The 13,316-nt window shown below is 44.0% G+C and overlaps 1 protein-coding gene across 19 annotated transcripts in view; it reads right to left on the bottom strand.

The window, feature by feature from the left end:
- The window catches only part of TCF7L2 (transcription factor 7 like 2), a 172,346-nt gene that overhangs the window by 111,234 nt on the left and 47,796 nt on the right, over positions 1-13,316 (bottom strand). The gene's annotated exons all lie outside the window — the stretch shown is intronic.

The following is a 13,316-nucleotide window of genomic DNA, read 5'->3' as shown; positions in this document are numbered from 1 at the left end:
ACTGCAGCAGCTCCTATTTAGCACTAGACACTGCTTGACCTGACAGATCTATTCCTAGAAAATACCTACCAGAGAAATAGTTATGTTTACCCATTCCTTCCCTTTTTTCTTTTTTTTTTTTAAAGTAAGAGTAGTCTTGAAGAACCACCATGCACAAACAGCCCCCGCCACTCCAGGCCAACAGCGGAAGCTGTATCTGAATCTCCATGGAGGAAGGAAGGAGATCTGGTTCCATGCTTTCAGCACATCACTATCTATCACATTTGCTCACGTATGCAAAACATTTGCTCACATGCAAGGCCTGTTTGCTGCAAGACTCCGGCCACTGAGGTGCCCAAAAGGCAGAAGCCAGCAGGAGAATGTGTTACCAATTCCCATCACTTGGAGGGCCTGAGTTTTCTGAGCTACTGGAATGCAAATAAACAAACCCATACTCTGGATTTGTGCCCCATATGAGTTCCACAAGTTCCAAGAAGTCTTGTTTTTATTCATGTTCACATTTGGGATTTGTGCAATGTGGACCAGAATGTTTCAGCACTTCTTAAAAACAAGAAATAAAACCCAAACAAACCAGAACTAGACTACCGATAAGCAATATTTCTAACTCTTACAACTCAATTGTAAGTCTCCAGATATTTGATCACTTGCATCAAATCCCTGATCTTCAATATATGTGACCACAACATAAATTTTAAAGTTGAGATGATGTTAAAGCAACTTTCTAACCCTTTGTGGTTTCAAAAAAGTGCATAAAAATGCAACCCGAGTGTGTAGAATTTGGACCCAAAGCCTAAGCCAACTGAGAGCCAACTTTTAAACTTGAGGGGAAATCTGATACATTACAGATTTTCAGATGACACTATTAAACAAGTACACTGCTACATTTTCAAAAGTCCACCAGTTTTCTTAGACAGCAATCAAAACACCACCACATAAAGGGGCGCATGAATTTCCAGAACGGGTCCTGATGGGTCACAGCTACTACTGGCTTGCTCAGGTTTTCCAGACAATCAGTGAAGTATTTTTCCCTTCTTCCAAAGAAAACGTCCTCACAGGATGTGTGCATGACTCTGCTTCAAAGTTCACAGTGGTTTTTGGAGAGCAAGAAGCTACTGCTGCCACAGCTGAAGCCTCTACAAGAACATGACAGCTCAAACAGTGGATTTTCAGGGAACAGACACCAAGCCATTACCCATAAAAATAAACTCATCATCTTCATTTTTCCATGACCACTCCACAGTCACAAGCAACCCTGGAATATCCGTACAACCATGACAGCCTGTGAGGAGCTCAGGTCAGCAGCTGTCCTAAAACACAGGCTGAGAAACACGTGGGCTTCCCTGAGACTGCCCCAAGGGCAGACAGAGGCATTGACAAGCAGCAGGGGTGAGCTCACAGCAGACCCCATCCAGTCAGTAATTATTGCAGGGATTACAAAGCCTTCAGGACTGTCAGTTGTGCTGTTTTTTACTAGCAATAAATTCCATTAGAAGAAACAGAGCAAGGCGGCATGGCTGCTCCCACTCCACCTCTATCCCACAACAGCCCGTGCCTTTCAGCCCATACTTTCAGCTCCTACACCAGGCTGACCTTAGGGCAAGATGAACATTTCAGAAGATCTTACTGCTACACTTTTTTTTCTCCTTTTAAAACCCTTAGTCTGGACTCTCAGTAAAGCCCTTCTCTTTCCCACCCCTGGCAAAGAGGATCCAAGAAGTCTTACGGTGCAAAGGCTAAAGCACAAACAGCTTCTTTTGGACATGCACATGAAGCCCAGCAGGAAGAGTCTAGATCCAGAGGGCTCAGTTTTGCACACAAGCACAGACATGGACAGCTTCCATTTCTACCAGTGGATAACACACCAGTGGAAGACAAAATAAAATCAAATAAGCAGACCCAAGGGAAAGCCGTAAAGCACAAGGGTCGATAAAGCAACTTCCATGAGTTCTACCAAGTGGCCAGGATCCAGAGCAGCCTCCCAGCCCTGCTAAGGGTGAGATGTTCTGTCTGTCAGATAAGCAGAGGGGGCCAGAGCCCACAGACAATGCCCACGTCAAGCTAGTGAACCCACACCTTCAACAGCAGGATGTTTGCAAAAGCAAAAAAATGTTTGCTGGCTTCAAAATGCCAGCCCTGTTGATAAAGTATGAAATATTAGCATTGTTTAAGGTGACGAGCCTGACTCAAGGCCTCCTCATCCAAGAATTGTCATGCCTGTAACACAATATTGATGTGGTGGCTTATAATTCTTACTTTACATAAAAGCCTCATTGTGTGCCAAATTCAATCTCCACAGGCTACCTGAGCCACAGATTTTTACAAGTCTACATTTCAGCGCTGCGAGTCTACAATACACATAATTTTCAATTATGTTAGGGCAGAACAGGATCACTGCCTATATAACATTACTGGTTGGAGGAAATGAGACTCAGCCCTACTGCCGAGAGAGCTAACTGGATCCAGATGGTGGCCAGGGAGCGACGTCGCAGCAGCCACCCCCTCCACAACTCTCTCTTTCACAGTGCAGGGACATGCCAAGTCCTTGCTGGGGCTGGGAGCTGTGACAGGAGGATGCTTGGGCAGGGGGGAATTGCATGCAGAGGAGGGAGAGCTCTCACAGGTTTACTGCTGCTGCCCTAGACTATGATATTCTTATTGAAAAGGAGAAAAATTAAGTCCTGCTACAGCTGAGAGGTAAATCCTTTCCTTCCTCAAGCAACTAAATAGCAGGAAATCCTCTTCTCTTGGCCCTAAATGCAGATTTGAGCCAGACAGTTCCTCTGATTTGCAAGGAGTCCACAAAAACCCAGAGTTGACTTTCCCAGCCTTCTGACACTGCTTTTACATTCCTGCACTGGACAGCTGGGATGGGGCAGAAGGGTAAGAGGGAGGGAAATTTCCCACCAGCCTGCTCCTGCAAATGCTGGACACCCGCTCGCTCCTCTGCTGCTTCTTGTCTCGCTGTGGAAATCAGGACTTGCCTGTACAAACACTGAACTTTTCAACAAATTAACTCTAACAAATCTGTGCAAATTATTTCAGAACAAAACTGCTGAAATGGGCTCTGCTGGCCTGCTTTTAACATTTTTTTAAAATAATGTCATCGTGGTGCAAGTACTTTATTCCCTGTTTAACAACATGATCTGATGGGGATCATTAGCATGTGTGCGTTTTAAAAAAAAAAAAAAGTTTTATGGCAAGTCTCAGAGAGCTTAAGCAAAATAATTGTTAAGCTCCAGGCCTCCACACAAGAATTAAAACAAGTTTGGGGCGAGCATACTTGAGAGAAACCAAAGCTTTTAAAAAGGCTGTTAAATTGTCAGCACAAGGGAAAAGGCAAATGATTTGAATGGCCCAGATTTTTTCTGTAGAAAGGAACAAGAAAAAAAAAAAAAAAAAACCAAGAACCTTCCTACACATCCACACCTCCCATCTACAACCAGAGGCTCCCACAAAGCACAGACCCGCCGGGAGCAGCTCTGCATAGCCACCCCCAAAGCAACCACCTTGCAAGCTCTGGCTGGGCAAACAAACATCTTCCCCAAGTTTTCACAGCAGAGCTGGTCAAAAGCAGCTGAACTTCACACCCAGCACTCGAGGAGTTTGCTGGAAGCTCTAACTCAGGGCCAGCAGCTGTCCCACAGGCCGGGGCAGGGCTCACAGTGGTGTGGCTGTGGAGGAAAGGATGGCACTGAGCTCACAGGTGTTTCCTGCACCAGTGTCCAACCTGGACCTGTCCCCCTGTCACACTATTGTTTTCAATACTAGACTGCCCTACAAGTGATGTTCTTCAACATATAAAAACATAAACACAGTAAAGGGGGGGAAAAGCCATATTTTTAAACAGAAGGAAAGCTGCACAATGATTTCCAGCTCAGGTTTCCTGCAGCTGGTGCTTATTAGCTCCCAGGAACTGAAACAAGCAGGAGCAGGGCTCCTGCAGTCAGCTTGATGCCACTGGTCTGCAATATCTCCCCTAACCACTGGATCACACCTCCAAAGTCTGCACTTTCTCCCTGGATCTCAAATAGAAATATTCCTGATCCTAGTTTTGGGGTCAGTCTCTCCCTTGGCCAGCATTGTAGAGTCACGTGGAAGTACACATCTGGATGTCAACTTGAAGGTCAGGAGTTTCTCCAATATTTATTTAGAAGCATTTCTGGGAGGGACACCTAGACAAATTTTAACCAGAGATAATCCAGAGATCACAATGCTGAGGGGAGAGCTGATATTTATGGGGAAGCCAATAAGGAACAAAGATTAACAAGACCATAATAGCTCTCTACAGACAAAAAAAAAACAAGTTTCAAGAGGATACTCATCTTGGTAGCTACAAAGAAAGGTCTGTCACCTAGTGTCTCCACTTACATTAGAAGCAAAGCCTCTAAAGATTTAACTGTAGACCCTCAGCTTCTGCTACAATTTATCTCAACCCCTTATTTCTGGTCTTCAGTTATCACCTTGTTTGTAGAGGTGTGTGTGTGTGAGAGCAAAATCTGAAGGATTTATTTTAAATAACTAAAGGAGGCTGTTGAAGGAGCTTTAAAAAGGCCTCCTATTCCTTGCAGACCTGCAATGTCTGGAATTTTTTGTATGAGAAGTAATAAGACACCACCCACGATGCTGAGCCCTTCTACAGAATATGCAATGTACCACCACGAGGCACAGGGGAGCTGCTCAAAACAAAAGCAGCAAGGTTGATTTCAGTGAGACCAATCCTTTCCACACAAAAGATTTCCCCAGAGCATTCCAGAAATTAAAGCATAAAATTGTAAAACATGAAAGTATTTATCATATATCTCCACATTTCATTTTATTAACATAATCTTTTAAACTATTGCAATGCCACAAAAATAAATTATTAAGTAAAATACTTAGGGGGAAATGGTACCAATACCAGGAACTGGGAAATGTTATGTTCCTGCACTGACACATGTACATAAGGCCTCTTCCAAATTTAAAATGTCCTTTAATTCTCTCATTATTGAGAATTTGAGTGACCTTGTCTCCTTTCCTTCCAGTAAAACAGGAGTCCCTGCCACAGGCACCTTGAGTTGCCCATTTCAGTATTTTGCCTCTGCCTTTGTCACATTGCTGAGGTGCTGCTAGGGCAGAAAAATGAGACAGCTGGGTCCTCCACTGTAGGAGGACTCAGAGAGATGTGTTGGGTGATTAAACAGCCCAAGATCACCTAAAGGAGGGATTCCTGAAACCCTGGGATCTGTAACTGTCCCACTGAAGGCACAGAGCCACCTAAGGTGATGGGCGAAGAGGATTTGGCATGGGATAAGGCACAAGGCAACATCCTGAGCCCCCCAGCTGCCTGGTCACCTGCAGTTCTCCTGACTGCAGATGTGGGAACATCCCAGAAAGAGCAGATCCTGTCCTTTCTCCTGACCTCCCCAGGCTCTCCTGCATCCCAGATGAGATGCAATGCAACAGGTCCACCCCATTCCTCCTGCCAGGCATCACCCCTGCTTGCAGGGCTTTTCTGCACACAGTGATAAGGGTGCAGAGGAAGTGCCGTGGAAGAGAGTTAATGAGAATAACCAGAAGCTTCCTCAAAAATTATTGCCTATGAAAGTTCAAACAAATGCAGACAATTATTTGCTCGTTCTGACATGGATGAAAGGCATTCTTGCCATCAGTTCTACTGAAACACTGAAGTAAAACAGGTTTTTTGCTTCTACTGAAGGCAAGGTTGGTAGGCTACAGTTGAGTTCTGGGATACTGACATTGAGCATAAAGAAGCAAGGTAAAGGCTAATCAGCTACTGCAGGAATTTAAAATAATTTTTTTAGCTTTACAAGAGGAAGAGTGTTCATGTGACATAGAAGTACAGCATTACTTTCTGCAGTTCACATGGTATCTCTGCAAAGTAACTGCAGGCTATATTTCTCAATCCTGGGTGGAGCTTGGGAAAGCACCATTACTCTTTTCACATTAATTTGAAAGACCCCACAATCCTCGCTGCACAAACCAGCAAGCTGGCTGAGGACTATTCAGATATTCAGATATTCAGTCTGCAAAGTGCTGTCCAGAAGACAGGTACAAATAAAAGCATAATTTCTGTCAAGGAACAAGAATAAGCATTTTATCTGCTTTAAACCAGAAAAAAACCCAACTTCATTTTTAAGCTACTTTCCCCAATTTTTCTCTGCAATCTGTTCTGCTGCACTTAAGCACTGAGTTTCCATTAGAAGACTGGGACAGATGAAAAATTTCAAGCAAGTCTTTCTGTAGGTGCATCTTGCTTAGACTCACAGTTTAACCAGCCTCTCAGACTCACCAAAAAATTTGATGTACAGACACACAATTTCTCATCCTGGCAATCTCCCAGAAAGTGAGAGAACAATTGGTAACTAGTGTTTGCATGAAGTCCAAGAATGCATTTTATGGTCTATAAAATATAATTCCTTTCCTCCCCTTTAAATCAAGGCAGTAAAGATATCTGACAGCACGATAGAGACAGAGATCATGGCACTGAGCTACCTCCATTCAAACAGAGGAGCTGCTCCAGGGGAACCTTGCCTCCCTTAAAACTTTCCAACTCTGTTAAGAGCATAGCTGTTTTTGTAAAGGAGGGGCTCTAACTTTAAGCTTTGCAACTACTTTTTAAGATTTTTTGAAAAGGAAAAGCAAGAAAAAACCCACAGCACAGCTGTGCAAGGAGCAAAGAAGGCACTCCAAATCTGCCCCCATCTTTCCCTTCACTTCCACCACCTGGGGTTTGGAATGGAATTGGAAACATGAGAATGTATTTCCTGATTATGGGAAGCATCAACCAGGCTCCTTCAGTACCCTGGCAGTGAAGCCCCTCAGGAAATTCATCTCTACATGACCACAATACTGAACTGGCACCATTTTCCACTGCATGTATTTGTGTGAAGGTGAAAAAAAAAAAAAACCACCCAGACATAACAGACATAAAGAGGCCTATCATTGTACAGCTCTGTCCTGCATCAGTCATAGGATCATAGAATGGATTGAGTTGGATGGGACCTTGAAGATCATCCAAAGTCACAGGGAACTGAGACCAGGCTGCTCAGAGCCCCATCCAGGCTCACCTTGGATGGGGCATCCACAATTTCTCTGGGCAACCTGCGCCAGTCCCTCACCACCCTCACAGGAAAGAATTTCTTCCTAATACCTAATCTAGACCTACCCTCTATCAGCCAAAAAAGGGTTGATTTGTAAAGAACTTGGCACCTCCAGCTATCAAAAGCCAGCAGAGGTATGACAAAGGCAAGACACTAAAAGGATGCTCTGCAAGGCAAGTCCCTCTCCAAAGGGGCCTCCAAGACTGTCTTGGTTGGGAGGGGTTTCTTCACTCTTTGATCCAAATTCTCATCTCAGATTTGTGAAGTGCCTGTGAATGAGTGGCACAGGTGGGTGAGATCCCTGAGTAAAAGTGCTACAGGGAATTTTAGCAGTTTGCTCATTATTGTAACATGGCCTAAGAAGATTTTACTGAGAGTCATATTTTCTTCCACTGTTGGGTAAGTGAAACTCATGACTCTAATCACTACCACAAAAATTCCTGTCGATGTAGCAATTCTGGGTGAACTGCCGGGAGCCACTCTCTAGTAAACCCAGCAAATTTCATACCAAATTTCCTGTCGCCTCCCTTGTGGTTTCCATGTGTGATTGGGCCTTCAATGCAACAAGGGGTAACTGCAGAATAGATGGCTCCAAGGGTTTCAGGCCTTCATGAAAATGAAGAACTTGCAAAATTCTCTTTTCCTAGGGGTGGTAAGTTTTGTCCTTTTTTTTTTTTTTTTTTTTTTTTTTTTTTTTTTTTTTTAAGGTTAACACAAAAATGTAACCTCTTAAGGCAACCTCAGGAAAAAAGTCCTGGAGATAACACTGGAACCAGCAATATTCTGACCTCCTTGGAGAAACTGGGAAGGTTGCTGTTGAGGTTTTGTTTTTCAGAAAGGCCTTGGAAAAAAAACTTTCCACTGCATCATATCCTGGTCCACATTCCTTGCAGTAATCTTTTAGCTCAGATGTGTGGAGATGTCTTTGAAAGATGTAAAAGAGGTCGAGAGTCCCCTCAGCTAATTGTGCTGGCTGAGAAACAAAACTTGTGGGCTGGGGTAGGATTTGTGTCAGCCTGACCTTCTGTGAGACCAGCTACTCCTCTGAATAAAAGCTTCTTGCTGCCTCTGCCAGAATCCTCCTGCCACTCAAGTATCATCTTGCTGTAACAAATTACTCCTAACCCAGGATTATGGCTCTTTCCAAATCCCTCCTAGAGAGCCAGGAAAGAAACGTTCCCCAGATTCGGAACCCCTATCAATAACTTTCCTTTTTGCTTCTCTGATGGCACCAGGTCCTGGGGACAGCAAGACTGCTGCATCCTTTTTCCTTCCACATAAAAGCTGGACGTCTCAATTGTCCATCAGAAGAGGAAATTGTGAAGGTTTGCCTTTGGATACCCATGGAAAAGACACCCCATCTGGCCAGAGGGAAAGATGACTCCTCGCTAAGTAGGAAGAATTATATTTAGGTGGAGGACTAAGTGAATCATTTGGGATGAAAGCAAAATAAAACAAATGAAGTATTCACTAAATCTGTGCTGTCACCTCTTGTTCCTGGGCAGCCACCCTGTGTGTTTATTTTCTGGTTTCCTCCAGCACCACCAAAACAATGCAATATGCATTTAGGTATTTAAGATAAGTATTTTTAAAAATATTTTTAGTTGAATCATCAGCCACACAAACTATTCCTCAAGAACACATAAATTGTTGTTTTTTCTTAAAGAAGATGCAGAGAAAATTATGTTAAAACAAATATGGCCCAGACCATTATGCACTATTTTTCCCCAATGTAAAGGGCACCCCCAATGAAAATAAGCCAAATTAACACAAATTCCAAGTAAAACATGGCATGACTTTAGAAAGGCACGCGGAGTTTTCAAGTACCTTCAGGTTATGCATTAAATGTAAGCAACTTTTCTTGAACTGTCATAGCTTGCAGACTTAAGATGCACAAAATACACTACAAGAAATTTTGAAGAAATGGGGGGGGGCTTTTTGTTTATTCAGGGAGAAAATTTTTCCTCAGTCGAAAAACTACACTGCCATACCCACTCCCTGAGCTGAAAAGAGTAGAAACAAAAATCAAACAGCAAAATGAACTAACACAAAACAATCCTTTCAATTTTAACAAATTGGGGGGGAAAGGGAAAATGCTCCTTTTTTTCAGCAGCAAATTGAAATCATACATTGCTCCATGTATGTGTAGGGGAAAAAATAACAAGAAAGTATTTTCTGCTGCACAAGGAAAAATGCAACATGCATGAGCCTGCATTCTTCCCCAAGTGTGGGTGGAAAAGAAGAAGGAGGGGAAGAAAAACAAAAAAATCAGAATTTTTTTAAACATCCACGTAGAAACAGTGGCTTGGAGGGGCCTCTGTCCCAGGGAGAAGGGCACCAGCAGCTCTGCAATAGTTCATGTCCTGGAGGGACTGTGCCCCATGCGCCGGATTCTTGTGGTTGTGGCAGAGGTTTGTTTTGGAGAGGTGAGCGTGGCTGTGCCGCGCGAACACCCAGCCCACGGCCGCAGACACCACACTCCACAGCTGCATCTGTCACACTCTGGTGCCACAGCCCCCAAGCTGAAACAAAGGAGTCATCAGAGCAGCCCTGAGCTGTATAAATCTGCAAATAGCTGAAAATGTTGCTCTTGTTGCTAAATATAGTGCAGGCATTTTGAACTGGCTGGCCCGCAAGGCAACTTTTGTATTTATTTATTTAAAGGACCACGGTTTGAAAACACTGAGTGTTTTTTTAAGCCTGTTCATGTATGTATGTTTGCTTTCTCTCAATATTAATATGCAAAAAAAAAAATTAAATAACTTAGCAGGTACTAGAAAAACAACTTCCATGTAAAGGAGTCAGAGAGCTGAGCAGAAAGATGTATTTGACTTTGCAGCAGGAGCAAAATCTCCTCCAAGGCTGGTAAATCATGTTCATACAGAATCAAACACAGAATAGCTTCATCCGTGCACCCTGATACAATTAGCAAATGCTCTGCTCCCTGTGGGAGCTCTCCCCAGGATGATCACATTCCTGCCTGGCCATGGGGAGGGAGGGATGAGAGGCACAGCCCCGGGGCTAGGGAATGCCTGCAAAACCCCACACACATGGCAAGAGGGATGCACAGCCTCCCACCCTCTCGTGGCATCCCAAAGCCAGCAGAGGGATGCCCTTGTGCTGCTGAATCCCGGGAGCTGGGCACCAGCTCACCCTGTGCCTTTGCAGGAGTCTCCTGAGAGCCAGGGCTGCCTGGGCAGGAGCAAGGAGCAGGATTCCCCAGGAAGGGCTCTGGGATGGCAGCCCAGCCCCAAACCACACAGGAGTCACTGCAACAGAGCATCACCTCTGGGATGCTCTCTGGGATGCTCTCTGAAAGCCAGGGGCACAACCCTGGACCTGGGGCAGCTGCTCAGACAGCAAGGGGACATGGTGATCCCCACAGAAGCTCAGGACAAGGATGGGGGAACACGCCAATCCCTCATAACTCCATGGGGAGAACACACAGCCAAACCGGCAGCACCTGAGCCTTCACGTGCCTGTGCCAAGTGCCCTGTACCCACAAGTGCCAAATGAATATTTCAGGTTTTAGCCTTACCTGCAACTGATAAAAAAACCCCAGTAGCTATTCGAGGTTTGTTACAGCTGTACAGCTGTCTTAAGAAAAAAGGGAAAAAAAAAAAAAAAAGCTTTTTCTTAGCAGGGCGGGGGGTGGAAGGGGCTGCATCGACAGCTCCAGTAGCCAGAGGCACTTTGCAAGGAGGAAAGTAGAACTCACGATGTGGGCAGGCCTCGGGTTTCTGAGCCTCAGGGCACATCCAAGAGACACAGCGTATTTACTGAACAGCCAGGAAAGCAAAGGCTCCAGCCTTACAACACGTTATAATCTTATTGTGGATGCTTATATTTTATAAGTATTTGAGGTTGAGGAGAGCAGGGTGGGGAGGGACACAAGAAGCCACTTCAGCTGCCTGGTGGGGTTCTGAGAGGCAGGTTTGTTTTTTAAAGATGAGGTAGGACGACTCCATATGTGGGTAATTATAAATGAAGCAACGAAGGATCAATGAGCTCCCTTTCATAGCAATCGCTTATTTATTTATTTTTAAAATCATGACACAGCATTTCTGTTCTATTTCCAAGTCAAATTTATCCTAGGTGGAATCAGAGGAAGAAAAACCAGGTTCCTAAACAGATTTTTTTTGAGAGCATTAATAGACTGGAGAGCATCTGAGCAGTACAGCAAGTTGAAGTCAGCGTTTCTGCATGCTGCACAGCCAACCCCACAACCTCAGGAGGGAACTTTCATCTCCACAGACCTGCACACAAAAGGTCACTGCAGTGCACCCTGCTCCCACTAAGGAGCTTACCTCTCACACGTAACATCAGGCTTATTAAGCAACGTGAGATGATACAGTAGCCACTAATCTACTGAAAATTATTATTCCTTTTCTCCTGCCCCCAAGCAACACGGGGATTTGCAACATGCTGGTCTGTGGGATGTTACCTGAAGGACAGAGGGAATTCAAACTGCCCTGCCCTCCCCATTCCCTTGGTGACACCTCCCAGTGACTTCCAGTGAGGCTGTCAGGGGTAGCCCAAGTATTGTAGAAAAATTCCTGACTTTGTATGGATTTAATCAGAATAAAAAGTTGCATTCATAAAGAAAAAGAAAAAAAAAAAAAAAAGAAGGAGAAATAATTATTTCTCCAGCAACCAGAAGAACAGGGCGGGGGGAAAAAAAAAAAGAAAAAAGCAGATGCTCAATGTAATCATCCACCACTTCTTTCCATTGGTCCAAGAAAAGATTGGCAGCTCCTGCAAGACCTGCTTCAGGCTGTCATTCTGTGTAGCTGGATGTTTTGCCATCGCTTCTGAATGATAATTAGCTCAAAAATTAACATGCCTCAGTGTCCCTGCAGAAAGAGCCCTGTGGTCTCATCCAGTGGGGTCATTACCCGCCAGAGCATTCCACATTTCCTCGAGAGGGCACGAATGGCCTGAACTCCCACACACTTCAGAGCAGTTAATTCACTCAACAGGGCAAAGTATTCAGGTCAGGATTTTTCCAAGAAGCCATGAGGACCTGGGTGCCTGACTGGCTTTGCTCCTTTGTGAATACCATCCCTTGCACTGGTGAGTGATTTAAGACCCACACTGAAGCTCTGTTCAAGGGGTCAAAAAATTTGCAAATAATATGCAACTAATACTTTTTCATTTTAGAAGTAAATTTAGAGAACTTTGAGCAATATCAGAGAGTGCTTTTATTATCAAAGTAATTTTAAACCTCCTCTCTCAGTTTATTAAGGCCATTAACTCTTCTCCTCATCTGAGGCCCTTATTTTGTTGCAGGATGAAGAAGAATACTCCTCTGTCTGGGGACTGACGGTACCCATGGTGCATCTCTCTCATATAAATGTGTTTGAAAAAAAAACAGAGTCCTTTGGTTTTACCTTACTATGGAGTTAACACTCACATCAATCATTCCACATACATACACACCAAAATACACGGCAGACAAACCCATACTCTATCAGTCCTGCATAACGATGCCTTAAACTTATAAATAGAATACATCAGGCCAATTCATCCACAAGTGTTAAGAACCTCAGGGAAGTTACTGGAATTTTCAGTATTTTGTCCCTTAGAAACTCTGATTACAATATGATCACCACCAAGGCCGAACTATTTGTGACTGTATCTTGTGTTGTACCTCATACCCCAAGCTATGCAAAATCATACAAAATTCCCTACCTTATTACAGTGCAAAAGGGCAAAAAAAAAATCAAATCAACCTCCCCAGACACACAGAAAATAGAGAAGATGGCAATGGAAAAATGGATGGTGCAGTCATTTGCCCACACACATCAGGAGCATTACAAACAGAAGTGAATTTAAAAAAATCTGGGGAAGTCCATACTACCTACTGTATGCTTAGGCAGGGAATGGTTAGAAATTTAATTTTTTTTTTAATTAAAATAAGGAGGAAGGTTTGCCAACAGACTTCAGCTAAATAATTTTGAAAATGGAGAAAACCCAGAAATGACAAAGCAAGGCAGCTGCAGGACAGGGCTGCAAGGGTGTGAAAGAGGCCACTGCCAGTGCTGGTACCAAGTAACAGCTCCCCAGCCAGCCAGCCCACTGCCTTCCCCATGCAGGAGGAATTAAAAAAGAAAAAGGAAAAAAAAAACCCTAACAAAATAAAATGCTACGCCTGCCCTTCAGTAGGGCCTAGATTAATTGTGAATGCAAATGAAGCCCTTCTGCAGCACTAGGGTC

The sequence above is a fragment of the Passer domesticus genome, chromosome 8 (assembly GCF_036417665.1).
Source record: "Passer domesticus isolate bPasDom1 chromosome 8, bPasDom1.hap1, whole genome shotgun sequence".
In the NCBI taxonomy this organism is placed as follows: domain Eukaryota; kingdom Metazoa; phylum Chordata; class Aves; order Passeriformes; family Passeridae; genus Passer; species Passer domesticus.
The sequence above is the reverse complement of the archived record's forward strand: the minus strand, read 5'-3'. Positions and strand labels throughout refer to the sequence as shown.